Consider the following 24,314-nt stretch of genomic DNA (forward strand, 5'->3'; position numbering starts at 1 on the left):
TCCCACACTATCGGCAAAAAGCCTTCTCAAAATGCCATTGTTGGAAAAAAGTGCTGAAAAGGTTACAAAAGGAACACATTTACTGACCTTAAGAGAAATGACACAACATTTTGTGAACTAATGGAAGAAAGATTGCTCCTTTTGGGTCTAGGTGCTGCAGACAATTTGTCAGATGACCCCCAATCACTGAATTCTAGCCACAGCACACTGTGAAGACTGTGAAGCATGGTGGCGCAAGCATCATGATATGAGGATGTTTCTCATACTATGGTGTTGGGTCTATTTATCACATACCAGGTATCATGGATCAGTCTGTATACATCAAAATACCTGATGAGATCATGTTGCCTTATTTCGAAGAGGAAATGCCCTTGAAATGGGTGTTTCAACAGGACTACAACCCCAAACACACCAGTAAATGAGCAACGTCCAGTTTGCATTATGAAGTGGTCAGCCCAATCCCCGGACATTAGTCTAAAAGAAAACTTGTAGGGTGACATTAAAATTGCAGTTTCTAAGGCAACACCAAGAGGTGCCAGAAGTTGGTGTACTTAATACAACGTTGATTCAGCAGTTCTCAGATAGAGCTCATACAACTAAATATTAGTTCTGTGATTCAATGGAAAGCAAAATCTGGAAACATTGTTTCAGTTTTTACAGCGAAAGTAAAGAAAAATGCAGAGACTGCTTGTTATTCTACAGCCTATTATTCCCTTTTCATCTCTTTCTGTAGGACTAACACATATTTAACCTCCCTAGCGGTAACCCCGAGAGTGCCTCGGGGTAGAAAAAAGTTGCTACAAGTGGTAACTCCGAGTCACTCTCGGGGTTGGAACACCTAGGGAAGGTTAGTAAATAGAGCGCTTACCTGATCTGCCGGGGTCCAGCGGCGCGATCTCCGTCTTCTTTCTTCTCACTCACCGGGGGAGTTCCCAGTGACGTCAGTGCGTGTGAAATTCAAAATTCAATTTGTATTGCATTCAATGCAAAATAACTGTATTGAATGCAATACATTGGATTTTTTTGTGTAAAAGCAGTACATTGTTTTCAAGAACATTTATTTTACAGTATATATAATAGTATGGGTATAATGTGTATTTTTTTTTTTAATTACATTTTTTTTTAATATATAGATTTTTTTAATTTATTCAATTTAAATGGTTTTGTGTTTCAAACTTTATTATACTCATACTATTATATTATACTGTAAAATAAATTTACAGGAAAAACAATGTACCGCTTTTAGACATATAAAACCGGAATGAAATGAACCGCTAGGGAGGTTAATAAATGATTCTTCGTGTTTTGATTTGGAATAGAATGTGCAGAGTTTCCAATGCATTTGTGTGTATGGAAAAATAAGCTCTTATAAGGATTTTAAACACACTGCTATTATTCTGAACACAACTGTAGTTCTTAACAGTTCATTCTTTGGAACTAAATCCAGCTTTTCCTTTTATTCCCAGGTATAATGCTTTTAAAATGTTTGCACTACATCTTTTTTTTGCATTTTGCAATTTTGAAAAGCCAATACAAAGAAAACGTAGTAGTGAAAAATGTAGGTGTATGTGGGTTAGCCATTTTTTTTTTAAATAATATTTTAGTGAACATTTTGAATTTAAACAGACATACAAATGTAGTAGCACAGAAAAGTTTTCACATTAGGTAGTGCAAATAAAGGCTCACTCATAACCTCATCACATGCACGGCTCTAAGACTTTACTAGGTCTGCCCCGACTCTCTGGAATGGTCTTCCTCGTCCTATTTGCCTTGCTCCTACTTTCTGCTTATTTAAAAGAGCACTCAAAATCATCTTTTCAAACTCACCTACCCGTCTTCTTCTGTCCCTTAAACCATCACTACATACCATTCAATATCCCCCCTCCTATTGGTGATACTCCCCCCGCCTCTTAGATTGTAAGCTCTTCTGTATCTCTCTGTCATTTACAACCCCTGTTTAATATACAGCGCTGCATAATATGTTGGTGCTATATAAATCCTGTTTAATAATAATAATAATAATATTATTATTAATAATAAAGACAATAGGTAAGGGGTTGATATGGTATGCTATGTATATGTGTTGATTATGACAGAAGTGCACCACCCACCAAAAATACAGTTCTGCTTTAGTAAATTGAGGGCATGAAAAAAAAAATATTCAAGTAACAGTAACAAAAACATTCTCAGATACATGTGAATAAAAACAGCATAAGTGAAAAACAAAACTATATTGTATGCTGGTATGTAGTTGAAATAGCTTGTGGAAATGTGTTTCCTATAACTTGTTTGTCGTTTCAGTGTACTTGTCCTTTTCATGGAATCATTTTGAGTTCTTGGTGTTAGATCTGCAGTTCTTGGTGTTACATTCGATATCTTCCCCATGCTACCTGCAATTGGCTGATTGTGAAAATCATTACCACTCAGTTCCGGGAGCCTGATATACCAGAAGAGACTCTGGCCTGAGAACTGTTATATCTTTTATTGGAGCAATTTAAAAATTACAGCCAGATGCTGCATCTACCGATCTCCTTGTGATGTGGGTTCCCCTCAACGTTTAACATTTCCCACCAAAACAGATTCACACTAAATGAGAATCTCTGTAATCACGTGTTTATGTTGAAGTAAATGCTCACATATATGAATATATACACTGTACATTTGTGCACTGTAAATTGTCAGTAGGAAGTTCTGTCCTAACCTTAAACATGATGGAAAATAGGGCCGACTTCCTGATTTATGAGCTCTGACATCCATTTCTCCTAGCTTTCCTTTGGTTTTAAATCACAAATCATACAAACAGGACTCTGCAAATCCTCTCTGAAGGATTCCAGTGTTTTCACATTCCTTCAGCTCATCAATTTTAACTTATTAGCAGTTATTTATCAAAGTCAGCCTCCTAATTAGATATGGCTGTAAAACCGATTGTTTGGAGAAAAGGAAGCTTAATGGATTTGGTAGTTACTTTCTCTACTAGTTTTAAAATGTTATTTTATCAGCTGTAAAATGTTACTGAGGGGCCAGAGGGTTAGTGATATTGTGGGTTAAACATGCGGAATCTAGGAGTGGATTCAATTCTGTATATTCTGTACATTTTATACATTTCATTTATGTAGCAGCAACAGTAAAGTACAGAAAGTACACCAAACTAACGTACAGTCCAATGTCCCTTCCATAGCTTTACTAACATTTTGAAGTTGGAATAAATCAATTTACCTGCTAGTTTAGTTCTGTTCCTGGTGAGAAATGAACTCATGTTACAAACATGACAAGTTTGCAGGTATAATATTAAAGCAACAATGTGCCCTATATCAGCAGAGGATCAATGCATTTCTTGCACATCATTGCACATTTCTGTTAGTTTTAAAAAGGCCGCTGCCGCCATCACATTCCAAACATTGGCCTTGGATGCCCTGTTTCTCTACTTGTGAATATATGAAAAGATTTTGAAATTTAAAAATACCTTGTTTATCGAACCATAAAATTGCTACTGTAGTTTTCTACAAACGTTTCTTGGGATAGACAACTTGCCCAAAGTAAGAATACCAAAAAGAAAGGTGGGTTAATATGCAGATGATGCCACGATTATGTGGTACAACAAAAATATGAGCATTGATTTCCAGTTTCCAGATAAGCTTTATAATGGTAAAGATGGACCAACACTTCTTTTTGTAAAATGATTATCGTAATTTTATCTAAAACATTCATTGTTTTAGCATATCCCCATCATCAAGTCTTTAATCAATAGGTAAAAAAGTGGTGTAAAGTACAAGGTGCCATCAATATTACAATATTTATATCTGCAAAGATTAAATGAATCTAACCAACACGGATATAAGGCTTTTAGGAGATCATGTCACCTAGACCAGACTTTATTGACCTTTTAACGTGGGGAACCACTTAAAATAACTTTCAGGTTTTCAGGGAACCTCGGTTGTGTGGGGGCCATTAAGAAGAATGGTTCTTACATTTCTGGCCAGTTGGAAGAATGTCATCCTTAATGATAGTCAAAAAGATCATTTGTGTCACCTAAACTGACCTGAGAGGAACAAACTGCTCATTGCTCAAGGAACCCCCAGCAATATTTGGAGGAACCATGGTTGAGAAACTCTCTGATCTAGGTAAAACCAATTTTACCAACTGCTATTAACTGACTCTATAGTACTCCCCGCAGTTTGTTGTTAGAGGAAGTAGTGACAGCACCCCTCTATGTCATGAGGCAGTACTAAGGCTAAGTGATAAGGGGGTAACATTCTCCCTCATAGAGAAATACAAGACATTTTGCAGTGCCAGACTTAAAGCAGTTGGGTAATGGGCTTTTCCAGGCACGGTCTGTTTTACCTTTCTGATTTTATACACACAGCAGGGCAACTAAGGTCTCATTTATAACAACATTGGTATCATTTAATAGAAAATGTGGTTTACTTCACTGGGCAATTTTTTATATTTAAGAAACAAAAAGTGAACAGAAAACAATTAACGGAAGTGAGATTCATACAAATGTGCACATGAATTAGTTTTATTTTGAATATGGAACCAAACATGCCCCCATTCAAGTGGAATACCAGAGAGGCAACCCAGGCATCCAGCTCAGTGCACCCACTGTTTAGGGGGGTTTGGTAAGGATCAGAATTCCCTGACAATTACCCTCCTTTTCCAAATTTTGAATAGGCTGTTTGTCTTTCTCTCCCATTTTTAAACTCTCTTGTTGAGCCCATATTACATAAACATTAAAAAAAAACCTAGGCCTTACAATCTCACCTACAACTGCTGGTCAAATCTAGCATCACACCCCATCTGATCAATTCAAAATTACACTGCATCACAAAAAATAAATATTGTCTGCTACTTGGTCTAATCCATGTGTTCTATACTAAATCAAGTGCGCTGAATCCAAATCTATAGTGCGATTCTGCCTAGGATGTCAGGATCTTAAGTTAATTACGTGCATAGACTCGATTAGCTACATTTTGTCATTCCGCAGTTAATATGTAATCTCTATACAACTAACTTTTGCCCCATAGTTCCATGACATTACACAAACGTAGTTTTATGTTGCATTAACATATAAAATACATATAATTCTCCTTCCTTGTTCAACACACATGTACACTTCAGAAGTGTTTCAGGCACTTGCTTTTGCGTTTGTGGCTCTCCGCTGTCTCTCATTGCAGAAAGCAGCAGTAGTCGCCCATCATGTTGGGGTTGCACCAGCCTTGATATCTTGTTTCCATAAAAGAAATGTCCTGGTGGAACCTCTCCCCTTATTCATCACTCACATCACCCAAATATTGTGGGAAGAAGTCCAGATGGGAATGTGGGAAATTAATTTTAAGTGACATTTGACAGCCAAGTTGATGGTAAGCTGTTAGCATGTTGTTCACAAGATCAGCATTGTTTTCAGAACGCTGGTTGCCCAGAAAGTTTTGTGCATCTAGCACAAATGAATCCCAAGCAACAAGTTCAAGTGGGTTAAGTCTGTCTCTGAATGTGGCATCACACATCAAATTGTGGATTCAGGAACCAACAAAAATGCCTGCTTTCAGTTTAGCATCTATTGTAACTTTTCCAAACTTGTCCTTCAGACACTGAAAACCCATACCATCATGATCCAACAACAAAGATTACAACAACAGTTTTTCATTAATCCAAGTTAATATGAAGTGGCAGAAAGTAAACGTTCTGTGAATCAATGAGTGATTTATTCTTCACATTGTACTGGCCAACAGTGTATTCAGGTCTGTGTGGCCATTCTTTCACTTTGTAATGGTTGCTGTCATCACGACTATTCCACAGGCACAGAAAGCACTTATATTTTGTATATCCCAATTGTAGGCCAAGAGTGCCACCACCTTCATGTCACTACAAACGTTCCACTTGTGTTCTGAATAGTCAATCAATTTCTAAATGACCTCCATGAATTTGTATGTCTTTAATTCCCTCGCCATGAGCAAAAGGAACAGAAGGTTTTCTGCTACCTTTATGCAGCAATACAGCTTTCAAACTTGCTTTGCTCGAGTCTATGAAAAATCTCCACTGCTCTGGTATGTATTCGCAAGCTAACTCCATCATCAGACCACTCACGCTGTTACAGAAGCAAATGTCATTTTCAAGTTTGTAATACCCTGCACACTTTGTGTGACGATCAGGAAAGTGTGAAGTTGTCGTTCCTTTTTGTAGCAAATTCCACTCCTTTAATCTGGAGTCTAACAGTTCAGACTTCTCTTTTGACCAATACAGGTCTCTTACTAGATCATGTAAATCTGATTGGCTTATAAAATGTGGCTTACCCTCTTCAAATTAGGGTTCATAACATTCATTAACATGGACATCACCCACCTGTTCCCCATCCGACATGTCACTGTCAGTAACAACAGATGTAGGGGGGACTGGCACTGTATTCTCTGCGTCATGTGGCACTGGCTTCGGAGAAGATTCACGATCAGGATAGAATTTTTGACTTAGTCTTCTTTGAAAACCCAGGAATTTTACTCATTCATACAGAAGTAGTATTCTGAGTGATGGTCTTTTGGCTCACACCAAACCATAGGCACAGCAAAAGCCATTTTATTCCTTTTCCCATTGAACCATTGTGTTAGGCCAATGTAACTCACCTGACAGCAGATATGAGGTGCCCAGCTTTTATCCTGATCTCCAATTTCACATCCAAAGTAATACTTGTAAGCAAATCTCACCCTCTTGGTTAGGTTCTTGCGTTGATCACACGGGGTATATTTGCCACAAATGTAGCAAAAAGTGTTTATTAACACAGCTGCGCCCACTCATCTGTAGGTCAAAACAGACCCACAATGACCTAGCTGTACTATCCAATAAGATGGTTTTGCACCAAGCCCTAGGTCCATCTCGCCTTATATACCTATTTCTGAGGTCAGCTCCCTGACTTGCCCATCCGCTGCTGAAACATGCAATGCCACCAGAGGGCGTGATTCATCTGAGGCGGCAGTAGGCATAGTGGTAGCTGCAACTATATATAATGTTCCCATGTAAAAATACATTATCCATATACTGACCATTTGAACAGCTATAGCACGCCTATAAATAAAAATCTTTACATGATAGGCAAGTTCAGATTTGCAATCAGCACCCTTGATATCATGTAAATCACATTATTTATTATTGTTATTCCCAGTAGCATAATCGTTGTTGTGCAGTGTTATGTAAAGCAGTGGTCCCCATCCTTTTTTTGCACCATGGAAGGGGGGGTCATTGGGGATTCAAGCGCATAATAAAACACAATAAAATGCATATTGTAAAGAATTTCTATTTAGGCCCAATCCTACAAAAATAAAATAAATAAAATTATACTTAAACATTCACCCTATAAAACTGGAAGACTTGAAACAATAGAAATTGGGCTAATAGCCCGCATTAGCATTAGCAAAAGAGATTTCTAAGTAATCTTGAAAAATAAAATGGTTAAGTTTTTCTTGGCCTAATAAAGGGAATCTCATATAAATATGGTCTTCTGACTACATCATCTAGGTAAAACTGAAGACCAGTAAACACATTTTAACATACCTGCAAAATATAATCCATAGAACAAAGGACAACATATTGAGAAAAACAATACAAATTTGTCATTTCCATAGAGATCGTCAACCTTATTGGCTGCAGTCTTTGCTGTGACGGAAAGAATCTGTCAATTTGTTCAGCAAGTTGAGTAAGCCCGCTCCTCTCTCCTTTCATTTCATCCAGCTAATCACACAAGACAACTTACATGATTGGCTGAATGAAATGACAGCAGGCAGGACACAGTACCTTTCCATGGCCCGTGGTTGGGAACCTCTGTATGTAAAAGAATTTGTAGAGGAAAGGTAGACTTTTTGTAATGTTTGTATTGCTCTATATGTCTGTACTAGGGAGCAATCACATGAATGGGGGAAAAGAGGGGGGGGTGGCCAAAAATTTGAATAGTTACCAGATTACAAGACAATTCTCAAACAAATAAAACTTGTGCAATCGAACTGTCAGAATCAGCTAAATACAATTGGGCTTTATGGAATTCTGTTTTCTCCATTATTGGATGGAGTACTGAAGAGAAAAGGTTTAGGGGGATTATTGGCACATGAGGAGGAAGCCCGGTGGAGTTGAGCAGTAGGGTAAATAAATGCATTTTACTGGTACCCTAAGCACAAATGAGCATGCATTCTTGCAAAGTAGATTCCTACTGTAAAGGTAATTTTTCATTTTCCCCAGAAATAATTTTATCAGAAAGTGCCTTCATAAGGCTTCCTTGGGCTTTGATGTTAGTAATGTTGTGGAAATGGTAACTGCCCAGCTATTGAACTTGTATGTTAGGGCTTCTGGTCACACGTGCCTGCGGCTTACACAAGCACACAATCTTTTGTGACATTAAGAAATGTGACGTTCATATGGAGCCATTACATGCCGGTCATGGTCAACCACATGCACCCACAGTGACCGCATTGTGCTATATCCTGGCCTCTTGTATGTGATTACTTTGTATTTATAACATCAAAGTAGTACAAACAGAAGCAAAACTCAGTGACAGAAAATGAAGCAATGCGACTGATTATAATGCAGAATAATATGTTAGCATTGAGTAACATTTGAAGCTCAACTGTAGCCAAGACTGCTTTTTAGTTTGGGACAAACGGAAAAAGGTAAAACCCCCTCAGTTAGCTCCCATTGGAGCTTCAGCCATCATTTTATAAGTGTACGTAAAAGCAAATCGTTTTACCAGAGATTCACCTCCTTTTTCACATTGTAACCAAGATAGAAAATGGTAGAACCCAATATTTTGTGTTTTCATCAGTGCAATGAGTGAAAATCCCATTGGGGATACCTATATTGTGTAAAATGTCCTGTCCACTTCGGAGAGATTTCCTCTCATTTCCTGAGATTTCCTCTCAACCAGTTACCAGTTAGGGTGGTTTTTCCCTTCAGATTATATATATATAATATATTTGCTGGATATACACTTTATTTTTTTAAATAGGATTTTATTTTTAAAAGAAAAAGCATGCTTTACATTTGATATAACATATATAATTTACAACTCTAGCCCATTTGTAATTCAATATAATTATATTTTCCTTTCTATTTCAATCTGAGGTCAGACATACGTTTTTTTTTTATAACTGCCAAGTAATCTCTTCCTTACAAACCACATCAATACACAGTTGGTAAGCAGGAATTCCCTAAATTCATTTCACTCTTCTACCTAAATTGTCTTACTACCTCATCCGGATGCGTTCTGTCTCTGATTGTGTTTTATTTGCAGTACCAGTTTTCAGGTTTAGCTTTTGGGGGTCTGCTCCTTCTCTGTCTAAAAAGTGACGATACACAAATTGATAAAATGGAAATGTAGTTCTGCAAATACAATTTGTAGTCCAGTAGGATTTTTACTGCGAAAGGAACTTGTGCTGTCCCTTCTGCAATAAAACATACTTTATTACAACACATGTGTGGGAGTTACATTATTCATGGTGGCCAAAGATTGGGAACCTGGAACGGGACCGAGTACCAGTGAAGGAACAGGTACAGGTGAGTGTGTTTTAAAATATTGTAATCATGCTGGTAGGATTGTTTTATTGCAGAAGAAACAACAAGACAGATAATACGGGGATTTATGGGGTGGGGGCTAGTCACAGAGGTGAGAATTGGTATAAATAGTGATTTAGGCAAGGGGGTCCAATTCACGTATCCCTAAATAATTTTCGGAAAGGTTTTTGATTACTCTTATCTCAGTTTCCCTTTCCATTCCCAACTTTTTACTCATTATCTGACACACTTCCTCACTTATATTATCCCTTGTGTATTTGCATGTGTTTTTTTTTCATCTTGTCCTGAAAATGGGCAAAAGAAAAAAAGAAGTGTTTTGATACCATACCATGTGTTGTTACAAGTGCAATCATACTGTTACAGAGAATAAAGTCAAATAGTGGCACCTTTCTGCATAGAACACGGAACATTCTGTCTACAATAATGTGCTTAATTTTGCTGGAAGGTTCTTATGTGGGAAAGCTGTGGAATTTTCAAAAATATCCATAGAATGTGGACTGATGGTGGAGGTCAGGTTTGAGTCTTTACTTCCTTTTAGTTCCTTTTTTCACCAAGTGAACCTATACAGATTTATAATCTGCAGGGCAAGAGGTATGGCAGCTTTCTGAATGGGAAGTAGGACATTTAAACCACAGAACACTCTCTGGATACAATCTGGCCACATTTCTATAATTTACAAAAACTCCACTATTCTATTTCCATTATTGTATCATGTTCCAAAGATAGATTTTCATGGATTTGTAACTCCTGTAATGGTCATCAAGAAAAAGGAAACGGCAAATGTTTCAGAAGGCAGACAGTTGTGGAGAGGAAAGATGCATAGGGCTTTAGATCTATAATTGGGATAAATGTGAGGGAGAAAAGATGGAGGGACTTAGATCTGAAAGAGGGCAATTGTGCAGGAAAAAAATAATGGTTTGGGTCTAGTGGAGGAAGTTAGTAGGTTGAAGATCCAGAAGGAGAACATTTGTAAAGGGGACAGTGATGGAGGGTTGTAAATCCAAATCCAGACAATTGTGGAAATGTATATATGAAGAAAAATTAAGGAAAAGAGAGGGTCCAGAAGAGGGCTGGTTGGAAATGTGAAGACAAATAATGAAAATAAATGGTGCTGTCAAGTTGTTATTGTTGTTCCTCTTGGAATAAATTTGGTTTTGTGGGGAACAATGAATAGGTGCCAGACCCACAGTGATTTGTATATAAATGGAATTGTGATCATTTTCAAATGACATGTTGCCATAACCCACCTCCTGTCTCCTTCTGCTTATTTATAAACTAATGATCTGACATATATCAGTGCAGGACATGGGAATAAAAGCCCAGTGACTGCCTAACATATATCAGAAGATGAAGTGATCTGCTGTGGATCAAAGCGAGCACTTGATCTGGATGTGATTACGAGGAGTGTTTGTGTAGCTGAGATCACCCTGTGTTTGTTTCACACAGTTCTGTGCGGCATATGTGAATACAACTCTTCTGCAAGGCCAGCAGATTTGGGGTGCAACACGGCTTTATCTCTTCTCATCATTATTGAACTGACATTTTATTTTTTATGGGATATTTTTGTGGCTGCAGTTTGGGTTGATAATGATGACAGCAGCAACTAGAGCAACACCTACGGATTATCAAAGCTTTCTTCCTACATTGCAGGATAGGTGTAGATCCAGTAGATGTGTATTCAGTTGTCAAGTCTACTTTATCAGACTAGGAAGTACTTGAGTGAGACCTAATGAATGTCTTATAGTCATGCACATTTTAATTCCTAAATACTAGTGTTCTCCCCAGCCCCTTTTAGCTGGATGCACCACCCGGCTGTTTTTGGTGATTACTGAAGAGTTGGGTCACAATACAGGAGCTGCCACCCACCTAAAATTTCTTCCCACCCGGGTTGAAAAAATGCCCGGGCTGAACACTGTACTACAAGCTTATTTTGCGGAACAAAGGTTACAGGAAAGTATAATCAGCGGGTATAAAGTCATGCATTAATGTAGCTTACAATTCCAAGCATGAAACAGGGTTGACTGGTCACTGCCCTTTTTAAATCCTCCATATGCACCTACCTAAATCATATTGGCACAATATAAAACTTTGTTTTTTTTTATTGTTTCCACAATGTGTGTAAAGGGTCTGATTCATCCAGGTGATTGTATATCGAGGAAAAGTTAGTCACATCCAACTAGACTTGATTTTGTAATATTCAGGTTTAATTTTCCACATTGACCTGTTGTTTATTAGCTTTTCTTGTACTTTTAGAACTTTTAGGCTAGAGGTGTCCAAGTCTATTCCTCAAGGGTTTTTTTTACAATACTCTCTGACTCTTTGTAAACAATACCTAACATAATTTACTGCTAATATAAATGTTACAAATGTGTGCTGATCCTGGCCCTCCAGGATTTTATTTGGATAGCCCTAATCTATTGTTTTTCAGTATTCATGTAGTAATTTTTTTTTGTTGAGCATTTTATTGAAAAGTGTTTCTGAAACAGTTACAGAAAGACTTTCATATCTGTAAGTACGTATTACTACAGAGTAATGTGTATCATCTAAAATGATGTTTCTGCTTTAGTTTTGAATAGAGTAAGGGGCAGTTGGAAACCCTGTCAGAGTTTTTTTATTTTATTGTCCTTTGCTCTCTCTGTGTGATTTACCTTCACTGTCTAGAAATCATTTAGTGATTGACTTCCAGTAGAGCTCTTACAATAGAGAAAATAAATCTGCTCGCTGTGAGTTAATGCTCATTTGATTTTAATTACACATGTTGCTGTGAGCACAATCCATGATCTCAGAATTATGACTTTCATTATTCCTTTAATAGAGAAGCTGAGAGTTTTGCATTACAATCAGTGATTACCCAAAGCAGCAATGAGACCTTTTCATCTCAAAGAATCAAACCTCATGCTGATTAATTTCATGTTTGTACACAGCAATTACGTGCTTTGAAATAATAATAAAATTATTTCTGAGATCGGGTTATTATTTTGTGGTATTTTCGGGAAAAAATTTGTGTTTTTTTATATTTGCTTTGACATACTTTGTAGTTTCATAAAAAAGCTTTTGTATTTTGTGCAATTTAAGAATTTCTACAGCATAAAAGATTTTTGCATTATCAGCCACAGACCAGCTAGAGATGTCGAGCAACACTGTGTGATAAAATGAACCCATCACCAAGGTCTGTATTCTGTCTCTATCGGGACTAAAGGAGTCTTACTGCACTTACATTTGCCGACTGGAGTATAATAATGACTTGGATGAGCAGCTAAATGAATAGGATTAAAATTCAAGACTAACCCTTCCTGGGTTGCTTGGGACCATGTATGGTTTACCTCTGCCAATATAAGATCACTGAGACAGAGATGTCTCTATAGTATGTTTGTTATCAAACAGAGCACAACAAATATGTACTAAGCAGGTTATACTGTAAGGAAGTACAAAAGGAATTATGCGCCTGAACAGATTTGGTATTGTTTGTTTTAAACTGACATCATCGAGGTAGCTCCGATGCCCAGCTCCAATAGCTAGCTGCCCAGCCACCCTCCTTAACCACCCTCATTGTCACCAATCCTTTGACTGATTTCAAATGGGCCTGCCAATCCTTAGTTCTTATGTCTCAAGCTGCACCACACCGACTCGGGGACGCTACCAACCACAATGCGGCCCCTTCACCAGCATCAATACCGTAGTCATATCTCCTGTAACCATTCGATCTTTATGAAACGCTACATCTAAGGTGGTTCCCCACCGCCCAGACAATGTTCAGATACCAGCCTCGAGGACCGGCCAACCGCCCAATTTACAATAGCACACTCTAAACCCTTCCATGCTTGGGCCCTAAACCCCCTTTCATGTCCAGCCCTCCTATGACCTTAGCCCTCAGCTTGTTGCTTTAAACTTATCAAAATTACTCATGGGGCACAAATACTGAATTATAGGAAACACTTTGCTCAGTGAATTGTTTGTATTGCTGGTCTCTATGGAACAAACAATGAAGACATCATTCTCTGCCTAAGCTGCCCACCCACCTCCATGCAGCAGGGATGGGGATTTGAACAGATTGCAGTAAATAATAGCTTGAAATTTTTCTTTATCTTTAAATGATCATGAAATGAACAGAGGAAACCCTCAGATCTTGCAGCATTTTATTACCACAAGAGTACAGATGTGACCAAATTTAATGCAATGGTGTAGAGATGCTGGAGCTATCCACCAATGACTTTCATGATTCATAAAGCGGCCACACATGGTTTCTTGATGATACGGGCGATTTTCAGTCATAACTGATAAATTACCTAACGTTAATCCAGCATATGGTTTACAAATGACCCACTTTTACTGGTGTAGCCAGCACAGAAAGAACTTTATAAGCTGTTTGCACACAAAAAGACAAGTAAATAGAAACAGCAGTTGCCTGATTTCAGTGAATCGGTGATGTGCATGGCATGTGTACTAAAACAAAGCCTCAAAGAAAAGGATGTATAGCTTATAGTTATCATTCAAATTGGCTATGTCATTCCCATAAGCTAAAACATGAACTTTAACTCAGTCCTTTTGTTTCTTGGGGTAATGTCTTGGTACTGCAATTTCCTATTACATGACGTCTTTTCTACCTCATTGAATCTGTTTCATATTTTTTTTTACAAATTCATTGTATTACAAGCAAAACTAACAGTAAACTAAATATTATGTGTATGTATATTTTTATTTTATTCTTGACTTATTATTGACTATTGACTATTCTTGATTTATTATTCTTCACATATTTGTATACACACATTGGTAGGAACACTTTGCATAGCTCCATACAGAGAAACTTCCTGAAACTTTGCATACCTCGACTATTGGGGTACTTATTATTCGTCATTCTGTTCCTTTGACCCTATACGATCTGGACCTTGATTTATATGATGGATCCTGTAAACAACATTGACCCAATACTGACCCAGACCTTCCATAAAATGGCTGCCCTGCAAAAACCGTTACACCCAACAAAGTACTGAAGGAGGTTGGATGTACTATCTCAGTGGTCTGAAATTCCAAACCTCCTATATGCACTGAGAAAGAGTTTTTGCAAAACGTGTTAAGGAAAAAAGGATACATTTCAGAAATAATTCAGCCATTCTCTTGATATCCTTGTTACATAAATTCATATGGTACTTGTTGATGTCCTCTATATGCACAATTAGAGAGTTTCTACTATGTTAATCTAAGGAGTTCTCAATAACCATGTTGTTTTTTTTTGCTCACAACCTAAACAACTCATGCTTTCATCAGACCCAGAACTTTTATATGGGTCTTTTGTTTTTGCTATTTGTATATGTCATTGGGAATTGCATGGTGGCTCAGTGGTTAGCACTCCGACCTTTGTAGCACTAGGTCCTAGGTTCGAATCCCAGCCAGGACACTATCTGCATGGAGTTTGCAGGCTCTCCCTGTGTCTGCGTGGGTTTCCTCCGGGTACTCTGGTTTCCTCCCACATCCCAAAAACATGCAGTTAGGTTAATTGGCTTCCTCTAAATTGACCTTAGACTACATTAACCACATATGACTATAATAGGGACATTAGACTGTGAGCTCCTTTGAGGGACAGTTAGAAACATGACTGTGGACTTTGTACAGCGCTGTGTAATATGATGGCGCTATATAAATACTGTGTAATATTAATAATAAGAGTGTGTGGATGGAGCAATGCAATCTAAAAATCAACCTCTGAAATCCCTGTGACTGGAGAAGAGCAATTCATTTTAAATCTTTGCAGAGCTGATCTCATGTCTTTATTGTGGTTCTTTGTAGAAATCGGAGCCTAGCTTTTTACAAGTTTAAAAGCTGATGGAGCCAAGAAACAATGTATGTGCCCATTACTTTGTCTTGTACCTATTTGGCAAAGACATAAAATAGTATATTTATTAGCAGTATATTACAGCGTGTTTCTGACAGAGCTACTTATTGTTACATCTCAATGTGGCAGGCATTGAAGAGTGCTGCGGAGTTTGTTGACCCCCTGCCATGAAGGGATGATGTGTTAAACCCACACGGTGGACCATAGTGTGAACTTGGTGGATATGTGTCTTGTTATAGAGAAAAGAGGTCATAGCAAGACCTCTTACCATGATCATCCATACAGTATATCAGAGTGGAATCCAAGAGCAAGCAGGACTCCTGACCATGTGCTCTACCTTTCTGATTTCACCCACCACTAGGATATTCCAACATGATACTACATAAAGTATAAAATACTCTGTTCTTGACTTTCCCGCTTCCATTATTCACCACCCGGATATTACTCCTCCAACATAACCTTCCATAGGGTAGACAATACTCTGCCTCTGAACTTGCCCCCGACAGGCCAGCCATTGGAATTAGAGAAAATATTTTTTTTGTAATATTCAGAGAGGCTGTCAGGATGAAAATAAACTTTTACTTTATTATATTGTACACAATGTGACAAGCTCAGCTAGAGGTTAACATTTTTATTCATGAGATCTCAGTACGAGTGGGATTTGTCTTCTGTTTTCATGCATTGACCTCTGTATCATAAAAGTGATCTAAACTGCTGTCTGTTCTTGTTTTTCACCATTATGTCCAGCAATTCTGTGTGACTATGGGAGAACAGATTGGGCTGAGGAACATACCTTAGATCTTCTGCTGATAATATGATTGTACTTCATTCCCAATGACATCACACGCTGCGTTTCCTCTGATCTAGCTATAAAATTTCTATTTGCACGTTTGCCAATTTTTGTTTAAGCTTTCTATGCATTTTAACTTGAATCTTCACTATAATGATATAAGCCAGTGAGTAGAAACATGCCCGCCAGGCCATGTTAATGAATGATTTCCTCCCCGATCCTAGATTAGGTTGGTCACTGAAATTCAACTATTTTAAATACACATTACACTGTTTTGATTTTATTGGCAAATGTTTTTCCCTAGACTCTGTTAACATATCAAACCAAATGAAATACAATATATATTGTATACATAAAACCTGCAAACACAGACTGACATTCCCAAACTAAACAAAAGGAAAACTGTATGTTTCCTGGGGATCTATAGGCTCGAGTAGCTGCAGAATTTAAAAGAAAGCTCTAGGCAGAAAATGTACGTCTGGATTCCCTCCTGAATAGTGCCTTGCACCTGGTGTTTGAGTATTCCCCTCCTTTACCTACAGACTATTAGCTTCCTCTGACTGCTAGTCTCAGCAGATCTAGAATGTATATTGTGATCCTCACTTTGCTGGTGGTTCTACTATGAGGAAGCAAAGTCTTTTAACAAGATGGCCACCTCCACACAGCTGAACGGAGCCTGTGGGTCATAAATAGGGAGAAGTTCTCCTTCTGCTGGACCACAAGCAATACAACTGAATAGTCCTTCTGTCGGAGAATTTGAGCACAGCTTCCAGAATTCAATTTGCCCCAACAGATGCTACATTAAAATCTTCCTAGGCAAATGCAAACCTGTTCTCAACAACATGGCCACATTCCTTTTCCATATAAAGAAACCAATTTTTTGGTGAATCACCCACTTGTGGGCATATTTAAGGCCAATAATTGTCACTAATTTATATACAAAATTTTCTCTTTATTAGATAACTTTAAAATTACTAATTTTTAAAAACCAAACAAACAAACATAATTAAAACCATAATAGACACTCCTTATTGGGGTTTACCCTTAGGGGGCATAAGCCCAATTTTCTACACGTTGCACGGATATAATCCGCTTCCTCAGGAATAAAGAGATCTACAATCATAAAACATACACAATTGTTTTACAATCCAACATGATAATATTTAGGACTTTTACAAAATTGCTTATTATCATTCATATAAATGGATGGATGTACCTGAAAAATATGGGCATGCTACGCCCCTCTTCTCTAAATTGGATGTGGAGTGAAGAGGGCAACGAGGGCGGAAGATATAATACCAAGGATGATATCCAATAAAGGGAACATTTTGTATATAAATTAGTGACAATTATTGGCCTTAAAAGTCCCACAAGTGGATGGTTCACCAAAAAAATTGATTTCTATATATCAGAATCTTAGCAAAGGCCCATAGCAAATTTTTTTTATCTAAACTAATACATATACTTTTCAAATTTGATTATAAGCTGGTCTCTGTTATCTTTACAGTCACAAAACAAACAATTATTAGTCCATAGAAATCACCAACTCTTAGCTGACAGAAAGGTCCATGGCAGGCAATGCATACAATGAAAAAATGATTCCATCTTACAGGAGGCAATGAAAAGTTCCTCACCTTTTGTCTCCATGGATCTCTATGATCCATCCACACGTTCTCCAGTATTATTTGGTATTGGGAAAGGGAGACATATTTACTCTCCTATTCCTCTTACTACATTCCCTCCCACATTATCTTTTCTCCTTTTCTTTCAAAATAATGTATTCATGACTTTAAACCTTCTCTCTGTTCAGCCATTCACAGTGCTTTAAATCATGTTTGACTACATAACAATGATAACTTTGGTTCTTTGCCGTAATGATTCAAGGTTGATGTCTGTTTCATAAGCTTTATATCCAAATAATAATTATATTATCCGCACATAATAAATAAAATTTGTACTGTCCCTTTGATACGATAGGCCTGGTATATTAAAGTTCTTCAAGGCTGGAGAGGATACACTTTCATCAGTGAAGAAGCTGGGTGATCCAGCAAACCTGGAATGGATTTCTTCAAAGTCATTTGCTAGCAAATGTTTTAAATCCTGGACCGGATCCATTCCTGGTTTGCTGGATCACCCAGCTTTACTGATAAAAGTGTATCCTCTCCAGCCTTGAAGAGTTTTAATAAATCAGGCCCTATGTCCATACTGTCTCTTCTTAAGACATCCTGAGTGAGTTGCACTATTTGGTGTACCACTACTGCATGTTCTATTCTGGAACAGCTTTTCTAAATCTTTTTAAAAGTTTGTTGTACGCAATGCCCTTATACAGACTGAAGTTCATGTGAACAAGACCTCACAAAGTATTTCCAGGTTCACAAAAGGTGCCTAAGCCCCGGCTCAGTGGTTACTCCACTTATTTTAGAGGTGGGCTGATAGTGTCCTTTATTCTATGTTTAATTGCTAACCCCTCTATTACATACAATGGCATTCAAGGAATGGTAGGATGACTGATAGAGGTAAAATGTAACAAAATTATTGTACAATGTTCACCTTCTAGGAGTTAGAAGTAATAAGATAATATCCATTGGTCGTATCTGTGAATAGCACAAGCCAGCTGCTGCTTTAAATGGATCAACCCATGGAAATCTCAGTTCCTGTCCAAATCAGCACTCTGAAACTGGCAAATAACTCCACCCTGGAGCGTCAGTTTAGTGTGAATGGTGATATTGAGGCCTGTAAGCCTTGCAGACAATGTTTCTGTAATTAAAGCCTGATTAGACATTGCTGTAACAAAGTCATTACCAGCTGGGCCTCATGAATGGCAATGAGGTCATAGGCTTACTCGGGTGTCCAGGCGTAGGGCTTACATCTGTTCCCGGAACATGGCTACGCGTTCTAATACAGCTGATGACTTTTAGGATCAACAAATACTGCCAAACCGGAACATTTGTGGACTGACCCCTGACTAGCTCATGAACCCTGAGAATTGAAAATACAATTCACACACAGCCTGTCAGGAATAATAAAAGGACGCATATGTAAAGTCAAGAAAGTGCGTCCTATTAGAGAGCCTTTCCATGCATCTGGCCTTCTCAATCACTGCCCCACTATTGTCCTTGGGCTATAGAATGCTGAATAAACACATGATTGATTGGCTATTTTCCCTAATGTCTATTTAGTGTATATGTAAGGGCGTATGTGGTACATCTCTGCAATCTATGAACGTTTACCCAATACCCTGCAAGTACAGAATAATAAATGTTGGTCTGAAATGAACACAGCTACTAAGTGCTGTTGTGGGCTGACCATACACAGCACTTATGTGGAGTGGATAGTGTCAGCCCTTTTAACATATAATTCCATTCAAATGAACAACCTATGACCTAGATATTTCATATTTGATGGTAAAGCACTGTTTTTGCTTTATGGGTTTATGCAACATGGAGGAAAATTTGGATCAATGTAACATCATGCACACAATGATGTGATTTTTTTTCTTTCCTGCTGTATGAGTGATAATTGGAGGTGTAGCTCGTATCTTATTTTACAAACACCTGAGCACCAAGATACTCCCACAGTGTTGTGTCCTCCCCCATATGTCACATCTCCAGGTCATTCTCCTGCGATTTATTTATTTGATGTCATCAGTGAACCATGAAAGGAGCATGACACCATCACTGATAATGGCTGCTCCGTCAATCACAAGATTGGTTGCACAGAATTAGAAGTCTTGTGTTAGATGAAGTCGTTCACATGTATTAATTTCTAATGTTTAATAACCTTAGGGCTGTCCAACTCCAGTTCTTGAGGGCCAGAATCTGCACACAGTTTTAGCGTTTTTCTAACAGACAGCAATAAATTTAGTAAGGTGCGGTTTACAAACAGTCAGAAAATGATTCTATTTATATAAAAATCTTGGCCTGTGTGTGGCCCTCGAGGACTGGATTAGATAGCACTGATTTAGCTGCTAGGGTTCTGGTTTAATATGGCTCCAGGTCTTTGTGTGTGGAAAGAGCACACATTAGGAATGGAATCAAATATGATTTTAGAACCTAATAATTCACTCATTTTTTTTCTCAAGAGATAGTGGGCCCGATTTATTGAAAGCTCTCCAAGGCTGGAGAGGATACACTTTTATTAGTGAAGCTGGGTGATCCCGCAAACCTGAATTATATTACATATTATTTTTACCTTTTCTAGCTGGGAAGACCGTACATCCCCTGGAGCATCTCCATCAACAAGCACAGTAAGTGATTTTTAAGGATTCCTGCTTAAGGTTGTAATTAATGTAAAGGGGACCCATGGATGACTTTCATTCAGCAAACCTCAGGCTGGCTTTCTATTGTTTAGAATTCCATAACACCTGGGAATTAATCATCTAATCAGCATGTTTATTTTGGCAGCCTCAGAGGTGAATATTAACATAACTGTGTAATATCTTCCAACTGTAATACTGCAAGCTTTCAGTCTTCGATTATCCGGACCCTAATGACAGAGGCATTGCAATACTCCATCACTGAAACCAAGGTTACATGAATGTGCTTTAGATTAATAACCCCACTGATGTATTTCTTCCATCAACAAAAGAAAAATAAACTTTATTCAAATTATTCTTTTTTTTTTTACAAAAAATTTACACTGCACAAGTTTTCTTTTGAAATTGTGTACAGATTTATTTTCTTGAAATGTAAATGAAAGTGATTTTAAATTGGATTCTACATTTTACTGTTTTCTGAATTTTCAGCTTTGTTTATTACTTTTTTGTTGAAAATTAATGACAGGATAAGCCACACGTAGCCCATATTATGGTAATTGGTCCTTGGAGTGACTTGCACTGATAGAGTGAGGCGGCCATAGATGTTCTGGTGATTATTGAGATGTTTATAAACTGTTAGGAGGCAAAAATGTGCTAACTGGAAAGTCAGAGAACACATAAACAGAGGATTTCTGCATCTTTAAGAAGACTGACTTGTAGATGTAAAGGCAGACAGCAAGGCAAGAGGAATAGACTGCAGAGATGGAGACATAATCCTGTACAAAGCATTGGTCACACCACATCTGGAATATGCCGTCCAGTTTTGGGCACCAGTTCACAAAAAGGACATTGTGGAATTGGAGAGAGTGCAGAGAAGGAGAACTAAACTAATAAAAGGAATGGAGGAGCTCCGCTATGAGGAGAGATTAGCTGAACTGAATCTATTCTCCCTTGAGAAGAGACGTATAAGGGGGGATATGGTCACCCTGTATAAATATATAAATGGTCCATATAGAGAACTCTCTTCCCCATTATTCACTGTAAGATCATTACAAAGCACAAGGGGGCGCTCTTTGTGTCTGGAGGAAAAGAAGTTTAATCTCTGGATAAGGAAGGAATTCTTCACTGAAAGGTCTGTGAAAATGTGGAATCGGCTCCCTCAGGAAGGAGTTTCAGCAAGTTCTATAGATTGCTTTAAGAAAAAGCTGGATGATTTCTAGAAGCACAGAATATACCTGGGGATTAAGGCTTTATAGTAAAGATAACAGAGACTGCTGATCCAGGGAACATCCGATTGTCTCATGGAATCAGGAAGGAATTTTTTCCCCTGTTGAAGTAAATTCTACCAGGGTTATTTTTTGTTGCTTTCCTCTGGATCAACTATGTCTATAGGGTTTTATATCTGGGATATGTTTATTTCCTTGATGGGTGAATTGGATGGACTTATGTCTTTTTTCAACCTGACTAACGAAGTAACCCTATTTACTAAGCTGTTAACAAAAAAGGACTACAAAACTTGCTTTACATTAGTTTTAGCCTAATTACAATGTGATTGCTTCTGCTTATTGTCCAAAGTACATAGCAAGGCTGTGGAGGCAATAAAAGACATAGAACATGGCATGACATTGGAAGTCACTGTTCCATCATGAGCTGGACTTTGTATTATAGAAGTTACAGGGCCTTGAACGAAATGACCGCAGTGTTGTATGGCTGCCTGTAGTCCCATATTGGTAGGACACCTGCCAGGGTGACAGCGCCAGTGCTGCTTTGTAAGGCAGTTGGTGAACTACAGCCTAAAAATGTAAATCAATTGGTAGAAAAACAGCTTAATGTAATACTAAGGATTTTTAAAGGGTAATTTAACAAATAATGTGCTCCTATTTCCTACAAGAATATTGGCAAAAACCTATGTATAAGGCATCAGGTGAATGTACCACTCTCATTTCTGTAGACAATCTCAGATATGTGTGATTGGCAGAAACTCCCTTACAATCTGGTGTATAGTGTACATATAGTGTCCTGGTGTAATAAACACAATGGGCATGATTTATTAAAGGTCTCCAAGACTGGACAGGATACACTTTCATCAGTGAAGCTGGGTGATCCAGCAAACCTGGAATGGATTTGGTCCAGGATTGAAAACATTTGCCAACAAATAGCAAATTAGTTTTATGAAATCCATTTCAGGTTTGCTGGATCATCCAGGTTTACTGATGAAAGTGTATCCTTTCCCGTATTGGAGAGCTTTATTAAATCAGGCCCTATAGGATTATATCTGCATTCTGCCATAAGGTTATTGTTTTTTATGTAATAGTCTATTCAGTCTGATTGTTTAATGTATTGTAGCCAGATTAGCACATTTGCAGCACCAAATTACTACTGTCTGTGATCTTTTCTAATGGTAAATTTGTCTCCATCAGACCAATCACTTGCTCCATAAACCACACATCTGGCTGCAAAATTACCGAAATCTCCAACACATCCAATGTTTTTTCTTTGGTTTAGTCGTCAATATTTTCAGAATATGTAAATGGTAATAAAATGATCAATTATTGCTTGATTTATTAGAATATTGAAGCTATATTAGTTAAGGAGCTGTCTTGTTGGGATATACATTGAATGTGTTGGTTTAATATTTTCTCTCACTACGCACTTGTTAGTAAATCTGTAGATCACACAGAGTTGATACAATTATATTGTGATGTGTGTGGTCAGATTTAATCTTTTGTTGAGAAGTAACAGATGATGAGATACGAGGACTGAATGCCAGCGATGCAATATTGTGGAGATGTGATCGTTCCTGGCATATCAATCCACAAGAGATGTAATCTGCTCCACTGGACAGCTTGCAATTTTTAGCCTGTGTTCCCAAACGTTCAAGGAAATGGATGCAAGTTAGACATTTTTATTTATTATGAGCCAACTCCTCTAATGTTGTACAAAGCATCACAAAATAAACAAGTTCTGAGAGAATTCAGGATGCTGAAAGATGTCCGAAAAACATTTAATAAGGCAACAAAGGGAACATTTTCAACTGTTATGGAACAGATGCTTATCTGAACCCCAACGAGCTCTGGAATAACAATCTTTGTAAGGCAGCTTTCACTGTACGAAGTTCTGGCCAATACAATGCTTCTGTTGTGTAAACTGGAGCCCATTCATTGTGTGATCTCTGTCCTGGAATGACTCTGCTCCCGCATTCCCCACCAGGGTTTTCTTATACACATCCTTATTATAGACACCAATATGGGAGCACAGGTGGGGGTGTCACCACATCCTGAAACAGAGAGTCCACCTAAAACTAATTCTTTGGCTCTGAGTGGAGAGCTACGGGGTCCAGGCATCTGCCAGCTGTTTAATGATCTCTATGACCCAAAAGGAGCGATTTCTATTCTAAGATGGACAGATTCAGGGATTAATAACTAATATGTGATGTTAGCTATATGTGTACAGTTCTTGAATGGGATGTCATCTCTTTGTGTGGGTTTCCCCAGATGCCACAGGTTAAAAGCAAACCCAGCACTTGTTCTGGGGTACATGATGGTGCTAAGACATGAGAATATAAACACCTATATACAGAGACTGATGGGTCTGGCCAGTGTTCACTGTACAGTACTGTGGTATATGTCAGAGCTATATAAATGTATAATAGTGTGTGGCTGTGAGGGGGATATTACAGTGTCAGCTCCTCTGTACAGAGACTGATGGGACTGGCTCAGTGATCTCTGTACAGCACTGTGGTATATGTCAGCACTATATCAATGTATAATAGTGTGTGACTGTGGGGGGCCATTGGAGTGTCAGCTCCTCTGTACAGAGACTGATGGGACTGGCTCAGTGTTCTCTATACAGCACTGCTGTATATGTCAGAGCTATATAAATGTATAATA

The 24,314-nt window shown here is 38.0% G+C and overlaps 1 protein-coding gene and 1 long non-coding RNA gene across 3 annotated transcripts in view; one reads left to right on the forward strand and one right to left on the reverse strand.

The window, feature by feature from the left end:
• The window catches only part of ZNF469 (zinc finger protein 469), a 232,239-nt gene that overhangs the window by 183,315 nt on the left and 24,610 nt on the right, over positions 1-24,314 (reverse strand). The window lies entirely within an intron of this gene.
• LOC140337606 (uncharacterized) overlaps positions 1-24,314 on the forward strand; it is a 135,204-nt gene that overhangs the window by 20,773 nt on the left and 90,117 nt on the right. The window contains exon 2 of the long non-coding RNA XR_011922101.1: positions 20,370-20,415. This is a non-coding gene — a long non-coding RNA (uncharacterized lncRNA). The remainder of the gene's footprint in view (positions 1-20,369; positions 20,416-24,314) is intronic.

The sequence above is a fragment of the Pyxicephalus adspersus genome, chromosome 9 (genome assembly GCF_032062135.1).
Source record: "Pyxicephalus adspersus chromosome 9, UCB_Pads_2.0, whole genome shotgun sequence".
Lineage (NCBI taxonomy): Eukaryota > Metazoa > Chordata > Amphibia > Anura > Pyxicephalidae > Pyxicephalus > Pyxicephalus adspersus.